The sequence below is a fragment of the Salvelinus fontinalis genome, unplaced genomic scaffold (assembly GCF_029448725.1).
Source record: "Salvelinus fontinalis isolate EN_2023a unplaced genomic scaffold, ASM2944872v1 scaffold_0064, whole genome shotgun sequence".
In the NCBI taxonomy this organism is placed as follows: domain Eukaryota; kingdom Metazoa; phylum Chordata; class Actinopteri; order Salmoniformes; family Salmonidae; genus Salvelinus; species Salvelinus fontinalis.
In genome coordinates this window covers 184,803-203,113 of record NW_026600273.1, presented here as the reverse complement: position 1 = coordinate 203,113, position 18,311 = coordinate 184,803, and the positions used below count along the sequence as shown (strand labels likewise).

General features: G+C 45.0%; 1 pseudogene; it reads right to left on the bottom strand.

The window, feature by feature from the left end:
* Positions 1–6,916: 6,916 nt before the first annotated feature.
* Positions 6,917–18,134, bottom strand: LOC129842745 (zinc finger protein ZFP2-like; annotated as a pseudogene).
* Between the last annotated feature and the right edge of the window lie 177 nt (positions 18,135–18,311).

Genomic DNA, 18,311 nt, shown 5'->3' with positions numbered 1-18,311 from the left:
AGCCCAGGTCAGAATACCAGCCTCCCAGTCTGCTCCAGCCCAGGTCAGAATACCAGCCTCCCAGTCTGCTCCAGCCAGATAGTCACCCACAACTGCAATCCTTATTGATTCAAATGAGAAGTTCTTAGGGAGGGAGAGGGAGTGAAAAGGGAGAGAGGCGGAGAGAGGGGAGTGAAAAGGGAGAGAGGAGGAGAGAGGGGAGTGAAAAGGGAGAGAGGCGGAGTGAAAAGGGAGAGAGAGGGAGTGAAAAGGGAGAGAGAGGGAGTGAAAAGGGAGAGAGGCGGAGAGAGGGAGTGAAAAGGGAGAGAGGCGGAGAGGGAGAGAAAAGGGAGAGAGGCGGAGAGAGGGAGTGAAAAGGGAGAGAGGCGGAGAGAGGGAGTGAAAAGGGAGAGAGGCGGAGAGAGGGAGTGAAAAGGGAGAGAGGCGGAGAGAGGGAGTGAAAAGGGAGAGAGGCGGAGAGAGGGAGTGAAAAGGGAGAGAGGCGGAGAGAGGGAGTGAAAAGGGAGAGAGGCGGAGAGAGGGGAGTGAAAAGGGAGAGAGGGAGTGAAAAGGGAGAGAGGCGGAGAGAGGGAGTGAAAAGGGAGAGAGGCGGAGAGAGGGAGTGAAAAGGGATAGAGGCGGAGGGGAGTGAAAAGGGAGAGAGGCGGAGAGAGGGAGTGAAAAGGGAGAGAGGCGGAGAAAGGGCAGAATACCTGACCACTGTGACTGACCCAAACTTAAGGAAAGCTTTGACTATGTACAGACTCAGTGAGCATACATGTCAAATGTGTGATTTCATGAACTGGTACATACAAGAAAACCAGGTTTTAAAGTTCTGTTCAATAGCCATCCCATCATTACAAAACATTTGAAAGGCTAAGTCTATCATCTCCTGAGAAGTGGTAACTATTCACATGAACTTTTCAAAGAGGTTTGGTGCCCCCTGGTGGCTGAACCCGAGATCAATGAGAGATCTTGTCAGAAACAATGACACAGTCCCACTTCTCAGCTATCTTTATTTACATCAAACTAAACTAACTGCTATCTTGAAATGTTGAAAAAGTGTTTTTAAATAGCTCAGGCTGATACCCTACCTGAGCGACAAGGTGAGTCTTTTCTCCCTGACCTGGTGGTTCTAATGACCTGGTGGTAAAAATGACCTGGTGGTTCTAATGACCTGGTGGTTCTAATGACCTGGTGGTTCTAATGACCCGGTGGTTCTAATGACCCGGTGGTTCTAATGACCCGGTGGTTCTAATGACCTGGTGGTAATAATGACCTGGTGGTTCTAATGACCTGGTGGTAATAATGACCTGGTGGTTCTAATGACCTGGTGGTTCTAATGACCTGGTGGTTCTAATGACCTGGTGGTAATAATGACCTGGTGGTTGGCATAACACAAGCAGAACCCGAGAACAGGATGGCCTCCACCACACAGCCTGATGACACTGCACCAGCCTACCAGTCTGCTCCAGCCCAGGTCAGAATACCAGTCTCCCAGTCTGCTCCAGCCCAGGTCAGAATACCAGTCTGCTCCAACACAGTGTGCTCCAGCCCAGGTCAGAATACCAGCATCACAGTCTGCTCCAACACAGGTCAGAATACCAGCCTCCCAGTCTGCTCCAGCACAGTGTGCTCCAGCCCAGGTCAGAATACCAGTCTCCCAGTCTGCTCCAGCCCAGGTCAGAATACCAGTCTCCCAGTCTGCTCCAGCACAGGTCAGAATACCAGTCTCCCAGTCTGCTCCAGCAAAGTCTGCTCTAGCCCGGGTCAGAATACCAGCCTCCCAGTCTGCTCCAGCCCAGGTCAGAATACCAGTCTCCCATTCTGCTCCAGCCTACCAGTCTGCTCCAGCCCAGGTCAGAATACCAGCCTCCCAGTCTGCTCCAGCACAGTGTGCTCCAGCCCAGGTCAGAATACCAGCCTCCCAGTCTGCTCCAGCCCAGGTCAGAATACCAGTCTCCCAGTCTGCTCCAGCCCAGGTCAGAATACCAGTCTCCCAGTCTGCTCCAGCCCAGGTCAGAATACCAGTCTCCCAGTCTGCTCCAGCACAGTGTGCTCCAGCCCAGGTCAGAATACCAGCCTCCCAGTCTGCTCCAGCCCAGGTCAGCCAACCAGCCTCTCAGTCTGCTCCAGCACAGTGTGCTCCAGCCCAGGTCAGAATACCAGCCTCCCAGTCTGCTCCAGCCCAGGTCAGAATACCAGTCTCCCTGTCTGCTCCAGCCCAGGTCAGAATACCAGTCTCCCAGTCTGCTCCAGCCAGATAGTCACCCACAACTGCAATCCTTATTGATTCAAATGGGAAGTTCTTAGAGAAGGAGAGGGAGTGAAAAGGGAGAGAGGTGGAGAGAGGGGAGTGAAAAGGGAGAGAGGCGGAGAGATGGGGGTGAAAAGGGAGAGAGGCGGAGTGAAAAGGGAGAGAGAGGGAGTGAAAAGGGAGAGAGGCGGAGAGGGGGAGTGAAAAGGGAGAGAGGCGGAGAGGGGGAGTGAAAAGGGAGAGAGGCGGAGAGAGAGAGTGAAAAGGGAGAGAGGTGGAGAGAGGGAGTGAAAAGGGAGAGAGGCGGAGAGAGGGAGTGAAAAGGGAGAGAGGCGGAGAGAGGGAGTGAAAAGGGAGAGAGGCGGAAAGAGGGAGTGAAAAGGGAGAGAGGCGGAGAGAGGGAGTGAAAAGGGAGAGAGGCGGAGAGAGGGAGTGAAAAGGGAGAGAGTCGGAGAGAGGGAGTGAATAGGGAGAGAGGCGGAGAGAGGGAGTGAAAAGGGAGAGATGCAGAGAGAGGGAGTGAAAAGGGAGAGAGGCGGAGAGAGGGAGTGAAAAGGGAGAGAGGCGGAGAGAGGGAGTGAAAAGGGAGAGAGGGGAGTAAAAAGGGAGAGAGGCGGAGAAAGGGCAGAATACCTGACCACTGTGACTGACCCAAACTTAAGGAAAGCTTTGACAGAGAGGCAGAGAGGGAGTGAAAAGAGAGAGAGGCGGAGAGGGGGAGTGAAAAGGGAGAGAGGCGGAGAGAGGGAGTGAAAAGGGAGAGAGGCGGAGAGAGGGATTGAAAAGGGAGAGACAGACTCAGTGAGCATAAATGTCAAATGTGTGATTTCATGAACTGGTACATACAAGAAAACCAGGTTTTAAAGTTCTGTTCAATAGCCATCCCATCATTACAAAACAATTGAAAGGCTAAGTCTGTCATCTCCTGAGAAGTGGTAACTATTCACATGAACTTTTCAAAGAGGTTTGGTGCCCCCTGGTGGCTGAACCCGAGATCAATGAGAGATCTTGTCAGAAACAATGACAGAGTCCCACTTCGCAGCTATCTTTATTTACATCAAACTAAACTAACTGCTATCTTGAAATGTTGAAAACGTGTTTTTAAATAGCTCAGGCTGATACCCTGAGCGACAAGGTGAGTCTTTTCTCCCTGACCTGGTGGTTCTAATGACCTGGTGGTAATAATGACCTGGTGGTTCGAATGACCTGGTGGTAAAAATGACCTGGTGGTTCTAATGACCTGGTGGTTCTAATGACCTGGTGGTTCTAATGACCTGGTGGTTCTAATGACCTGGTGGTTCTAATGACCTGGTGGTAATAATGACCTGGTGGTTGGCATAACAAAAGCAGAACCCGAGAACAGGATGGCCTCCACCACACAGCCTGATGACACTGCACCAGCCTACCAGTCTGCTCCAGCCCAGGTCAGAATACCAGTCTCCCAGTCTGCTCCAGCCCAGGTCAGAATACCAGTCTGCTCCAACACAGTGTGCTCCAGCCCAGGTCAGAATACCAGCATCCCAGTCTGCTCCAACACAGGTCAGAATACCAGCCTCCCAGTCTGCTCCAGCACAGTGTGCTCCAGCCCAGGTCAGAATACCAGTCTCCCAGTCTGCTCCAGCCCAGGTCAGAATACCAGTCTCCCAGTCTGCTCCAGCACAGGTCAGAATACCAGTCTCCCAGTCTGCTCCAGCAAAGTCTGCTCTAGCCCGGGTCAGAATACCAGCCTCCCAGTCTGCTCCAGCCCAGGTCAGAATACCAGTCTCCCATTCTGCTCCAGCCTACCAGTCTGCTCCAGCCCAGGTCAGAATACCAGCCTCCCAGTCTGCTCCAGCACAGTGTGCTCCAGCCCAGGTCAGAATACCAGCCTCCCAGTCTGCTCCAGCACAGGTCAGAATACCAGTCTCCCAGTCTGCTCCAGCCCAGGTCAGAATACCAGTCTCCCAGTCTGCTCCAGCCCAGGTTAAAATACCAGTCTCCCAGTCTGCTCCAGCACAGTGTGCTCCAGCCCAGGTCAGAATACCAGCCTCCCAGTCTGCTCCAGCCCAGGTCAGCCAACCAGCCTCTCAGTCTGCTCCAGCACAGTGTGCTCCAGCCCAGGTCAGAATACCAGCCTCCCAGTCTGCTCCAGCCCAGGTCAGAATACCAGTCTCCCTGTCTGCTCCAGCCCAGGTCAGAATACCAGTCTCCCAGTCTGCTCCAGCCAGATAGTCACCCACAACTGCAATCCTTATTGATTCAAATGGGAAGTTCTTAGAGAAGGAGAGGGAGTGAAAAGGGAGAGAGGTGGAGAGAGGGGAGTGAAAAGGGAGAGAGGCGGAGAGATGGGGGTGAAAAGGGAGAGAGGCGGAGTGAAAAGGGAGAGAGAGGGAGTGAAAAGGGAGAGAGGCGGAGAGGGGGAGTGAAAAGGGAGAGAGGCGGAGAGAGAGAGTGAAAAGGGAGAGAGGTGGAGAGAGGGAGTGAAAAGGGAGAGAGGCGGAGAGAGGGAGTGAAAAGGGAGAGAGGCGGAGAGAGGGAGTGAAAAGGGAGAGAGGCGGAAAGAGGGAGTGAAAAGGGAGAGAGGAAGAGAGAGGGAGTGAAAAGGGAGAGAGGCGGAGAGAGGGAGAGAAAAGGGAGAGAGGCGGAGAGAGGGAGAGAAAAGGGAGAGAGGCGGAGAGAGGGAGTGAAAAGGGAGAGAGGCGGAGAGAGGGAGTGAAAAGGGAGAGAGGGGAGTGAAAAGGGAGAGAGGCAGAGAGAGGGAGTGAAAAGGGAGAGAGGTGGAGAGAGGGAGTGAAAAGGGAGAGAGGCGGAGAGAGGGAGTGAAAAGGGAGAGAGGCGGAGAGAGGGAGTGAAAAGGGAGAGAGGGGAGTGAAAAGGGAGAGAGGCGGAGAGAGGGAGTGAAAAGGGAGAGAGGGGAGTGAAAAGGGAGAGAGGCGGAGAAAGGGCAGAATACCTGACCACTGTGACTGACCCAAACTTAAGGAAAGCTTTGACAGAGAGGCAGAGAGGGAGTGAAAAGAGAGAGAGGCGGAGAGGGGGAGTGAAAAGGGAGAGAGGCGGAGAGAGGGAGTGAAAAGGGAGAGAGGCGGAGAGAGGGAGTGAAAAGGGAGAGAGGCGGAGAGAGGGATTGAAAAGGGAGAGACAGACTCAGTGAGCATAAATGTCAAATGTGTGATTTCATGAACTGGTACATACAAGAAAACCAGGTTTTAAAGTTCTGTTCAATAGCCATCCCATCATTACAAAACAATTGAAAGGCTAAGTCTGTCATCTCCTGAGAAGTGGTAACTATTCACATGAACTTTTCAAAGAGGTTTGGTGCCCCCTGGTGGCTGAACCCGAGATCAATGAGAGATCTTGTCAGAAACAATGACAGAGTCCCACTTCGCAGCTATCTTTATTTACATCAAACTAAACTAACTGCTATCTTGAAATGTTGAAAACGCGTTTTTAAATAGCTCAGGCTGATACCCTGAGCGACAAGGTGAGTCTTTTCTCCCTGACCTGCTAAACGTGCTAACGAGCTATACGTGCTAAATGTGCTAACGAGCTATACGTGCTAAACGTGCTAACGAGCTATACGTGCTAAATGTGCTAACGAGCTAGACGTGCTAAATGTGCTAACGAGCTATACGTGCTAACGAGCTAGACGTGCTAAATGTGCTAACGAGCTATACGTGCTAAACGTGCTAAATGTGCTAACGAGCTATACGTGCTAAACGTGCTAAATGTGCTAACGAGCTAGAAGTGCTAAACGTGCTAAATGTGCTAACGAGCTATACGTGATAAAGTCCAACCTCAAAACATAAATGGAAAAACCAAAGCCTGTAACACTTTTCCCCTTAAGAAAACAAATATATATTATGTTTTTGTTGGACAAGTTTGCTCACCACTAACAGAAAACAACTTCCATTTCACATTATAATCAACTACAATGCTTCACCAATATAAACATGCAGTCTACTGGCTGTCAACAATTAAAAACACATCCTTCTAAATAATAATATAGAATGTATAATAATATCGTATCTTTTCTCCTTTTTCTTTCTATAGATTCCTAAACTATTATTTTTTCCCTTCTAGAACTCTCGTCTTCCTAAAACTCACTAGCTTCTAGAACTCTCGTCTTCCTAAAACTCACAAGCTTCTAGAACTCTCGTCTTCCCAAAACTCACTAGCTTCTAGAACTCTCGTCCCCTTGGAACGAGCCCAAACAAAACTCATCTCCAATACGGAAAAACGTGCAGTCAAAATAAATTGTGATCCATGGCAATGCACTGGCTAAACGCAAAACACAAATCTTTTTGACTGCCCACCTTTGAGAAAATCAGCAACCAAGTTGTCCTTACCACGGACATGTCTGATTTCAAGAGGAAACTCCTGCAATATCAGTAGTAACTTTCCACCTCACTGCAGAGCTTCTCCTTCTTTTCAGGGTTCACTAGATAGGCATGTTGTTGGATCGGGGCCCAGTCCCCAATGTCATGCTCTAGTACATTTGGGTTGGCACATCTGAGAATTAACCCTGCTATTCTAAAAGAAGGGCAACAATGTCAATATATTTATACCCGAAAATTGTCAGTTGATTGCATAAATAATTATGATTACTAAAAGTTACATGAATTGTAAACATGAATTACCAAAACCAAATGTACACCCCTTTGATCATATGTATTGTCAATAATTCACTTAATGGTAAGGCATGGTATAATAAAAAATGTTTAAAAAAATATTTGATTGCATACTCTTATTTTCAACGACTTTTCAATTACATTTTGCTAGGTGGGATAGCCTGGGATGTCCAAATCAATAACCAATATGTAGAAACAGTTTGGGATAAATTGAAAACCTAAACATAACATGTGCTATTTACACAAACATCTGCCACAATAATCATATTACTTGTATTTAAAAAAAAAATGACTTTTTAATCTGCACAAGCACCAGAAACAGTGTTGTTTTGACAAGTAGCAATAAATCACTGATATCGATTAGGGGGGAAATTAGGTTGTACGTGATGTTGGAATGCATTTAAATGTAGGGGTCGCTAAACAAAGGAACGCAACACTTATTTGTCATAACTAATCAATTTCATGCTAAAATCATTTGTGCGACAGGAGGGAGATGAGGTTGCACGTCCTGTTAAAACTAGCAGCTCAAAAACCACACTGAATCTGGGAATAATGTGTACTTACTAAATCTCATAAATAGTACTCTTCCAATTCAGAGCCTGGATTTCCCCCTGAGGCTAATATCCATATCATGTTGAAATCAATAGAACAGGGGACAAACATTTAGGGTTCTACATTGTGACATCACTAAAATACTCCTACTACAATGTTAAAACATTCTACATTGTGACATCATTAAAATACTCCTACTACAATGTTTAAACATTCTACATTGTGACATCATTAAAATACTCCTACTACAATGTTTAAACATTCTACATTGTGACATCATTTCATTGATATCATGAAACAACTGCTTCATGTATTTTCTGATGATTAGTCAGAGATCTTTTATCAGATTATCTCTGGTCACAGCTATAAGGTTAATCTCCTGTGTGTGTTCTCTTGTGCACTGTCAGATAACTAGATTGAACAAAACTCTTCCCACATTGATCACAGCTATAAGGTTTCTCTCCTGTGTGTGTTCTCTGGTGCACTGTCAGTTCACTAGATTGACAAAAACTCTTCCCACATTGACCACAGCTATAAGGTTTCTCTCCTGTGTGTGTTCTCTGGTGTAAAGTCAGAGAGCCAGATGTAGTAAAACTCTTCCCACATTGATCACAGCTATAAGGTTTCTCTCCTGTGTGTGTTCTCTGGTGCACTGTCAGATCACTAGATTGACAAAAACTCTTCCCACATTGACCACAGCTATAAGGTTTATCTCCTGTGTGTCTTCTCTGGTGCACTGTCAGATAGCCAGAAGTAGTAAAACTCTTCCCACATTCATCACAGATAAATAGTTTCTCTCCTGTGTGTGTTCTCTGGTGTACTGTCAGCTGGCTAGCTTGACCAAAACTCTTCCCACATTGACCACAGCTATAAGATTTCTCTCCTGTGTGTGTTCTCTGGTGTGTAGTCAGATTGCTAGATGCAGTAAAACTCTTCCCACATTGAACACAGCTATAAGGTTTCTCTCCTGTGTGTAGTCTCTGGTGTACTGTCAGATAGCTAGATGTAGTAAAACTCTTCCCACATTGATCACAGCTATAAGATTTCTCTCCTGTGTGTGTTCTCTGGTGTGTAGTCAGATTGCTAGATGCAGTAAAACTCTTCCCACATTGAACACAGCTATAAGGTTTCTCTCCTGTGTGTATTTTCTGGTGTACTGTCAGAGAGTCAAATGTAGTAAAACTCTTCCCACATTGATTACAGCTATAAGGTTTCTCTCCTGTGTGTGTTCTCTGGTGTGTAGTCAGATTGCTAGATGCTTTAAAACTCATCCCACATTGAACACATCTATAAGGTTTCTCTCCTTTGTGTATTTTCTGGTGTACTGTCAGAGAGTCAAATGTAGTAAAACTCTATAATGTTTCTCTCCTGTGTGGGTCCTTTGATGAATTTTAATGCCTGATGAGGTGAATCTCTTCCCACAGTCAGAGCAGCAGTGAGTTCTCTTCCCTGTGGATCTCTGCAGGTGTTTATTGAGGTGTTCTGATCTGGAGAGACTCTTCTCTGCCTCGTCAGCATCATGAGGTTGTTGAGCCTCCCCAAAGGATCCACGATAGTCCCGTATCTCTCCTGTGTGAACAACAAAGTTAAATGGTTCAAGGCCCACAACAGTGGAAATTCACTGTAAAAGGTGATGCCAACAGCGTAGCCATGATGTTGTACAACAATTGACATCTGTAATGAATGTTAAAATTATTTGACAATTGTCTTAAAAAAGCAAGAATAGTCATATTTTAGTAGTAAGATCGATGATTGTAGACTAGAAATAAGTTATTCGTGTTGTTGAAACTCTAAGCAGTGTGTCAGACAACTTTTGGTCTCCAATATTGGCCCCTTTCTGTGTTTAATAAAATTGGCAATGCGCACACAATTTGATTGCAGAAACACCTCCCTGCTAATGAGGAAAACGATAGTAATGGATGTAGTATATCTGCTAATGAGGAAACCACAAGTTATGGATGTAGTATATCTGCCTGGAGCAAAAATGGTGAGCAAAGCTTTTAGTTTTTCACAATGTATTCTGAATGTGAATGGGGGAAAACTCCGGGGAGTAACCTCTATTTCCAGGTTGATTATGAGTACATTTCACACTTCTTTGGATTATAATTGTAAGGCTCGTTTGAATGTCCTGTTTAATATGTTTGAAGAATTATAAGTAATTATTGAAGAACCACGTTAATGACAGTATCCATTTGGGTGTTGTCAATAAAGTAAAGATTTTATTTGTATATTTCTCATATATATAGCAAAGCAGACCGACAAAAAAACAACAGAGTTACATACACTTGGGATAAACAAAAGTACAGTCAATAACACAATAGAAAAATCTATATACAGTGTGCGCAAATGGAGTAAGGAGGTAAGGCAATAAATAGGCCATAGTAGTGAAGTAATTACAATTTAGCAAATTAACACTGGAGTGATAGATGTGCAGATGATGATGTGCAAGTAGAATTACTGGTGTGCAAAAGAGCAAAAAAAGTAAATGAAAACATGGGGATGAGGTAGGCAGTTGTATGAGCTGTTTACAGATGGGCTGTGTACAGCTGCAACGATCGGTAAGCTGCTCAGATAGCTGATGCTTAAAGTTAGTGAGGGAGATATAAGTCTCCTACTTCAGCGAATTTTGCAATTCGTTCCAGTTATTGGCAGCAGAGAACTGTAAGGAAGGGCGGCCAAAGTAGATGTTGGCTTTGGGGGTGACCAGTGAGATATACTTCCTGGAGCGCGTGCTATGGGTGGGTGTTGCTATGGTGACCAGTGTGCTGAGTGAAGACTTATAGATGACCTGGAGCCAGTGGGTTTGGCGACGAATATGTAGTGAGGGCCAGCCGACGAGAGCATACAGGTCGCAGTGGTGGGTTGTATATGGGGTTTGGTGACAAAACAAATGGCACTGTGATAGACTGCATCCAGTTTGCTGAGTAGAGTGTTGGAGGCTATTTTGTAAATAAGTGTTTGGCAGCGTGAGTGAAGGACGCTTTGTTGCAAAATAGGAAGCCGATTCTAGATTTAATTTTGGATTGAGATGCTTAATGTGAGTCTGGAAGGAGAGTTTACAGTCTAGCCAGACACATAGGTATTTATAGTTATCCACATATTCTAAGTCAGAATCGTAGTGATGCTGGACGGGGGGAGCCAGCGATAGGTTGAAGAGCATACATTTAGTTTTACTAGCTTTTAAGAGCAGTTGGAGGCCACGGATGGAGTGTTGTATGGCATTGAAGCACGTTTGGAGGTTTGTTAACACAGTGTCCAAAGAAGGGCCAGATGTATACAGAATGGTGTCGTCTGCGTAGAGGTGGATCAAGGAATCACCCGCAGCAAGAGCAATATCGTTGGTATTTACAGAGAAAGGAGTCGGTCCGAGAATTGAACCCTGTGGTACCCCCATAGAGACTGCCAGAGGTACAGACAACAGGTCCTCCGATTTGACACACTGAACTCTGTCTGAGAAGTAGTTGGTGAACCAGGCGAGTCAGTCATTTTAGAAACCAAGGCTATTGAGGCTGCCGATAAGAATACGGTGATTGACAGAGTCGAAAGCCTTGGCCAGGTCAATGAAGACGGCTGCACAGTACTGCCTTTTATCAATGGCGGTTATGATATCGTTTAGTAACTTGAGCGAGGCTGAGGTGCACCCGTGACCAGCTCGGAAACTGGATTGCACAGCGGAGAAGGTACAGTGGGATTCAAAATGGTCAATGATCTGTTTGTTAACTTGACTTTCGAAGACTTTAGAATGGCAGGGCAGGATGGATATAGGTCTGTAATAGTTTGGGTCTAGAGTGTCACCCCCTTTGAAGAGGGGGATGACAGCGGCAGCTTTCCAATCTTTAGGAATCTTGTTCTCCATGGACTTTACAGTGTCCCAAAACTTTTTGGAGTTAGAGCTACAGGATGCAAATTTCTGTTTGAAAAAGCTAGCCTTTGCTTTCCTAACTGACTGTGTGTATTGGTTCCTGACTTCTCTGAAAAGTTGCATATCGCGGGGGCTATTCGATGTTAGTGCAGTACGCCACAGGATGTTTTTGTGCTGGTCGAGGGCAGTCAGGTCTGGAGTGAACCAAGGGCTATATCTGTTCTTAGTTCTACATTTTTTGAAGGGGCATGCTTATTTAAGGTGGTGAAGAAATTACAATTAAAAAACAACCAGGCATCTCCTACTGACTGGATGAGGTCAATATCCTTCCAGGATATCCGGGCCAGGTCGATTAGAAATGCCTGCTTGCACAAGTGTTTTAGGGAGCGTTTGACAGTGATGAGGGCTGGTCGTTTGACCGCGGACCCATAACGGATGCAGGCAATGAGTCGGTGATCGCTGAGATCCTGATTGAAAACAGCAGAGGTGTATTTGGAGGGCAAGTTGGTCAGGATAATATCTATGAGGGTGCCCATGTTAACGGATTTAGGGTTGTACCTGGTGGGTTCCTTTATCATTTGTGTGAGATTGAGGGCATCTAGCTTGGATTGTAGGACGGCGGGGGTGTTAACCTCACTAGGGTAGGGGGCACTATTTTCACCTCCGGATGAAAAGCGTGCCCAAAGTAAACTTGGTAGATTTAGATAGAAAACACTCTAAAGTTTCCAAAACTGTTAAAATAATGTCTGTGAGTATAACAGAACTGATATGACAGACGAAAACCTGAGAAACATCCATCCAGGAAGTGGGATTTTTATATTTTTGTAGTTTTCCCATTGACTGCCTATACAGATTCCATTGACTTAGGACTCAAATTGCTTCCACTAGATGTCAACGGTCTTTAAAAATTGTTTCAGGCTTGTATTCTGAAAATTGAGAGAGTAAGACCACTCCGAATGAGTGAACCATTCAGTGTCCCAGAATGCGCCGTTCTTGTTTACCTTTGAAATGTTATCTATTATTTAGGCTAAAAACAACCTGAGGATTGATTATAAACATCGTTTGACATGTTTCTACAAACTTTACTGATACTATTCGGATTTTGTGTCTGGATGTTGTGATTGCCTTTGAGCCTGTGGATTACTGAACAAAACTGAGGTTTTTGGATATAAAGAGAGACTTTATCGAACAAAACTAACATTTATTGAGTAAATGGGAGTCTTGTGAGTGGAACGATATGAAGATCATCAAAGGTAAGTGATTAGTTTTATTGCTATTTCTGACTTGTGTAACTCCTCTACTTGGCTGGTAACTGTTAATCTTTAAACTGATGTATAACACTTGTATGTTTTATGAATTTTTATAATGAGTATTTCTGTTTTTGAATTTGGCGCTCTGCAATTTCACTGGATGTTGGCCAGGTGGGACGGTAGCGTCCCTCACCTCCTAGAGAGGTTAAGCATATCCCAGTTTAGGTCACCTAACAGAACAAACTGAAGATAGATGGGGCCAACCAATTCACATATGGTGTCCAGGGCACAGCTGGGAACTGAGGGGGGTCTATAACAGGCGGCAACATTGAGAGACTTATTTATGGAGAGATTCGTTTTTAAAATTAGAAGCTCGAACTGTTTGGGTTTAGACCTGGAAAGGTTTCTAGGATATATAGTATATTCTAGAATTCATCCATGATGTCATAATGATAGTTTAACCAGGTTTCTAGGATATATAGTATATTCTAGAATTCATCCATGATGTCATAATGATAGTTTAACCAGGTTTCTAGGATATATAGTATATTCTAGAATTCATCCATGATGTCATAATGATAGTTGAACCGGGTTTAGACCTGGAAAGGTTTCTAGGATATATAGTATATTCTAGAATTCATCCATGACGTCATAATGATAGTTTAACCAGGTTTCTAGGATATATAGTATATTCTAGAATTCATCCATGATGTCATAATGATAGTTGAACCGGGTTTAGACCTGGAAAGCATAATACAACTTTGCATCTCTGCAGTAGATTGCAACTCCTCCCCCTTTGGCAGTTCTATCTTGACGGAAAATGTTGTAGATGGGGCTGGAAATTTCTGAATTTTTGGTGGCCTTCCAAAGCCAGGATTCAGACACGGCAAGGACATCAAGGTTGGAGTGTGCTAAAGCAGTGAGTAAAACAAACTTAGGGAGGAAGCTTCTGATGTTAACATGCATGAAACCAAGGCTTTTATGGTCACAGAAAGTCAACAAATGAAAGTGCCTGGGGACACACAGGGCCTGGGTTCACCTCTACATGACCCGAGGAACAGAGGAGTAGGATGAGGGTACGGCTAAAGGCTATCAGTACTGGTCGTCTAGTGCTTTGGGAACAGAGAATAAAAGGAGCAGATTTCTGGGTGTGGTAGGATAGATTCAAGGCATAATGTACAGACAGGGGTATGGTAGTGTGCGGGTACAGTAGAGGTAAACCTAGGCACTGAGTGACGATAAGAGGTTGCATCTCTGGAGGCACAAGTTATGCTAGGTGAGGTCACCGCATGTGTGGGAAGTGGGACAAAGTAGTTCTCTGAGGCAAAATGAGTGGGACTAGGGGCTCCGCAGTAAAATAAAACAATGATAACTACCCTAAACAACAGTATACAAGGCATATTGACATTAGAGGGACATAAAGCGAGGCATAAATCAATCACAGGTGTTGATTGGGAGAGCTAGATAAGACAACAACGGGTAAGACAACAGTTAATCAGCTAAGACAACAAAAACACGTAAAATGGCGATGAATGGGCTGAGAGGGTCAGTTAACTACACACAGGGCCTGAGTTCGAGGCTGGGGCCAACAGAAACAAAATAAACAAAATGGAGAACCGTGATAAATGAACAGTCCAGCAGGCATCAGCTATGTAGCCAAGTGATCATAGGGTCCAGTGGACAGCAATATATGAACCAGGGAAGCCGCTAGGTAGTCATTACTACGCTAGCCGGGAGATGCGCCTGGCTCGAGGCTAACTGGTGCTAGCTTCGGGACAAGGGCGTCACCGACGTCTGGCAAAGGCCGGTTGAGGGCACATCGGACGGAATTGCGTCGGCAGACCAGTCGTGATGGATCGGCTGTGCTCCGTGTCGACAAAGGGTCCAGGCCAACTGGCAAAAGAGGTATTGTAGCTGGAGTAATTTTGTTTGCTAGCCGGAGGATGCACCTGGCTCGAGGCTAACTGCTGCTAGCTTCGGGACAAGGGCGTTAGCCACTGTAGCCAATCCGGTGCAAAGGTACAGAGCTTACGGCAGGAATCCGTTGATGTAGTGGCTTCTAGTCGTCTTAGTGAAGAGTCTGGGAGGCATCAGCTGTGTAGCCGAGTGATCATAGGGTCCACTGAGCAGGCCGGGAGATGGGCCTGGCTCAAGGCTAGCTTCGGGGCTGGGCCACTCGGTAGCAGCTAGCCAGCTGTGATTATCTGGTGTAATGGTCCAGAGCTTACGGCAGGAATACAGTGATGTAATGGAGAAAAACAGTCCGATATGCTCAGGGTTGATATCGCGTTGTGCAGACTGGCAGGTATTATCCAGGCTAAAAGCGGCTGGTGTCTGAGCTAAAAAGGTAAAGGCCGCTAGCAGTGGCTAACAATGACTCAATAGCTAGTAGCTAATTAGCTGGTTAGCTTCTATAGGCTAGCTTCTGATGGAGGTTCTAGCTATAAGGTCTATAAAAAAAAAACAGATCCGTATCACATTGGGTGAGGCGGGTTGCCGGGAGGTGTATATAATAAAAAAATGGAAAAAGATATTGCAATATATTTCAATATATACAAAAAAAGGTAACATTTTCAACAAACGTCTTACTGCTACGCCATCTGATTACAAGATGACTCTCAGTTAAAAAGCAAACTCTGAAATTATTTAGTGTTTCTGTTCCACAATCTGTTTTCCTAGCGTAACATAAGGAGCCACTAAATGATAAGTGGGTGGAGTGCATTTCAGAATACAAAAAAATTGTCCGACAGCAAGATCCTGTATTTAAGTTGAAGTTCATCATATCACAACCGTAACGTTATGACTATAACTACTGTTCTCTGAAGGAGGGAAACTAGGTAAAACGTACTATTAAATTCACGCCTCGCTGGAAGCTCCGCCTTCCACTGTTGATTAGTGTGAGGCTCGGATTTATTCCTTAAATTTAACACCACTCTTCACCGACCCAGGAAGGGGTGTGGCCAAACAGGCGTTGCCCCTCGTTTCCCTTCTTCAGGGAAAACTAGGTATAGTGTTAGGTTCTAATTTTTCAGAATAAATAACTCACGGACACTAGAGAAGTTTAACCAAGTTTAATTATTCCCAAAGAGTTGTTACAGCTATAATTCAAACAAAAACATGTTCTCACCATCACAAGTATATATACCCCACTTTTTTAACTACTGTTCCCTGAAGGTCGGGTTGTGTTGACGACCGGCTCCCTCCGGTCGGGTTGTGTTGACGACCGGCTCCCTCCTGTCGGGTTGTGTTGACGACCGGCTCCCTCTGGTCGGGTTGTGTTGACGACCGGCTCCCTCCTGTCGGGTTGTGTTGACGACCGGCTCCCTCCGGTCGGGTTGTGTTGACGACCGGCTCCCTCCGGTCGGGTTGTGTTGACGACCGGCTCCCTCTGGTCAGGTTGTGTTGACGAGCGGCTCCCTCTGGTCGGGTTGTGTTGACGAGCGGCTCCCTCTGGTCGGGTTATGTTGACGAGCGGCTCCCTCTGGTCGGGTTATGTTGACGAGCGGCTCCCTCTAGTTATGACTTTGAGTCATTTGTATGTCTTGATTGATTTTATAAAAACACATGGGGCGATTGGTAGAAAGAACAGATGACTCTTGGTTGACCAAGATGTATTTTAGTTGGGGACAGCACTAGAACATGATTTTGGGGCTCCCGAGTGGTGCAGCGGACACTGCATCTCAGTGCTTGAGGCGCCACTACAGACACCCTGGATCAAATCCAGACTGTATCACAACCGGCCGTGATTGGGAGTCCCATAGGGCGGCGCACAATTGGCCCAGCATCGTCCGGTGTAGGCAGTCATTGTAAATAAGAATTTGTTCTTAACTAACTTAACTGAAATAAGGGTTACATTTAAATAAATTTAAAAAACAGTGTTTCATGATAAACCATTTTTTACAAATCCATCAAGGCACCAACTTTAAGAAGGGGTTAAAACAAAGGTTTCAAACCAATTCATGAATGTAATTGCTTCTAGGTATGTCTTGCCTTTAATGTAAAGGCATGACAAAAAATTGGCTGAATATTATACAATGACTTATCAACAGCTCTAATAATTTGCCTTCACAGGAATTCCTCACTGGCAATTCTAGAATGTACAATATAGCCTAGAAACCTGGTTAAACTATCACTATGACATCATGGATGAATTCTAGAATATAATATATAGCCTAGAAATCTGGTTAAACTATCATTATGACATCATGGATGAATTCTAGAATATACTATATAGCCTAGAAACCTGGTTAAACTACCACTATGACATCATGGATGAATTCTAGAATATACTATATATCCTAGAAACCTGGTTAAACTATCATTATGACATCATGGATGGCCAGTCCTTGTATTCATAGTGTATTGAATTCAGGGGGTCGCCCTGAGCTGAACTCAAACCTGGGTCCAGTGACTCTCAAGTTAACACCTTATAACTGTTACACCAAGATGTCTGAACTTCTTGACGAGGTCCCTAGGTTTTGGGTTAAGGTTGATACAATAGCTTTCTCTATGAATTTGAGAGTGGTTATATTTCTCCAACCCCCATCCCTCAGCTGTTAACCAAACCAAGTCTCTGGGCAGCCATTTTGTTTCTGTTTAAATCCTAGGTTGTCTCTTTAAAAATGCCACACAACAAACAACCAATCTGCAGTTGAAACAATAACAAAGCTGTAATTCTACTACTGTTTTGCTAATAAGATGATGATGGGGTTGGAGAAATGTAACTACTCTCAAATTCATAGACAGACCAATGGATGCAAGGACTGACCATCCATGATATCAACATTATAGTTTTAACCATGTTGAGGCTATACAGTGTTGATTTACATTGTTTCTAAACATTGGAGTAAAAAAAGCTTATTTGGGGTTCTGATGGGGTACAACAGTTGAACTAAGCTCATGAGGCATGTGTTATATTCTTCAAGAATCAATGGCTATAAATAAATAATACACAGTCCATACTGCTATAACCCATAGTACCACATTGGATAACATTCACAACATGGAACAACAGTCCATACTGATTTCCCCAGTTCAACAACTGCAGAGTTTGTGCCTCTGTTTTTAAGACAGTACTTACGAGTGTTAATCAGGGAACGGTTTCTCAAAACCATCTTATGGCTAAGTTCACCGTTAGAACCATCGGACACCTTAAGATGCGTTTGGGAAACCGGGACCAGATATCCAGTTTCCTCCTCCTCTTCTTCCTCCTCCGTTTTCAATGTAACAGTCATCTCTTCCTCCTCCTCTTTCACTCCATAAACTGCATCCTCATCCTCTTTCACTCTGAACGCTTCTTCCCCTTCTTTCACAGTAACGGCCTCATCCTCTACTTCTTGTTTTACTGTGATACCCGCTTCTTCTATAGCAGGGGAGTAGCTTAGTGACCGCATGGTCGGGGATGTTAGCTAGCTAGGCTAATGCTAACTTAACCAGCCCGCTAACGGAATAATAACAACACCGTAAATATGAAATTAAAACGGATAACTAACTAGGCGACAGAAGTGGGTTTAAAATACAGTGGCTAATATACACTAATACGTCTAAAGAGCTTTATTGGTTCGTCTATTTTGGCTAGCAAGCTACCGAAGTGACTGACGAACTGTTGCTGCTGCTGAAAGAAGCGTTCCGTCCACTAGATTATACGTCACAGTAGCATCATTGCCTTAAAGTCGCAGACCGCAATCTGCTGACTGGAGTGGGTAACGCAGTTGAGTAAAATGTAAATACAAATTTCAGACAAAAGGTAGGTAGGAATCAGGAACATAGCTAGTCCTAAAATATTAATTAGCCCCTCCCTA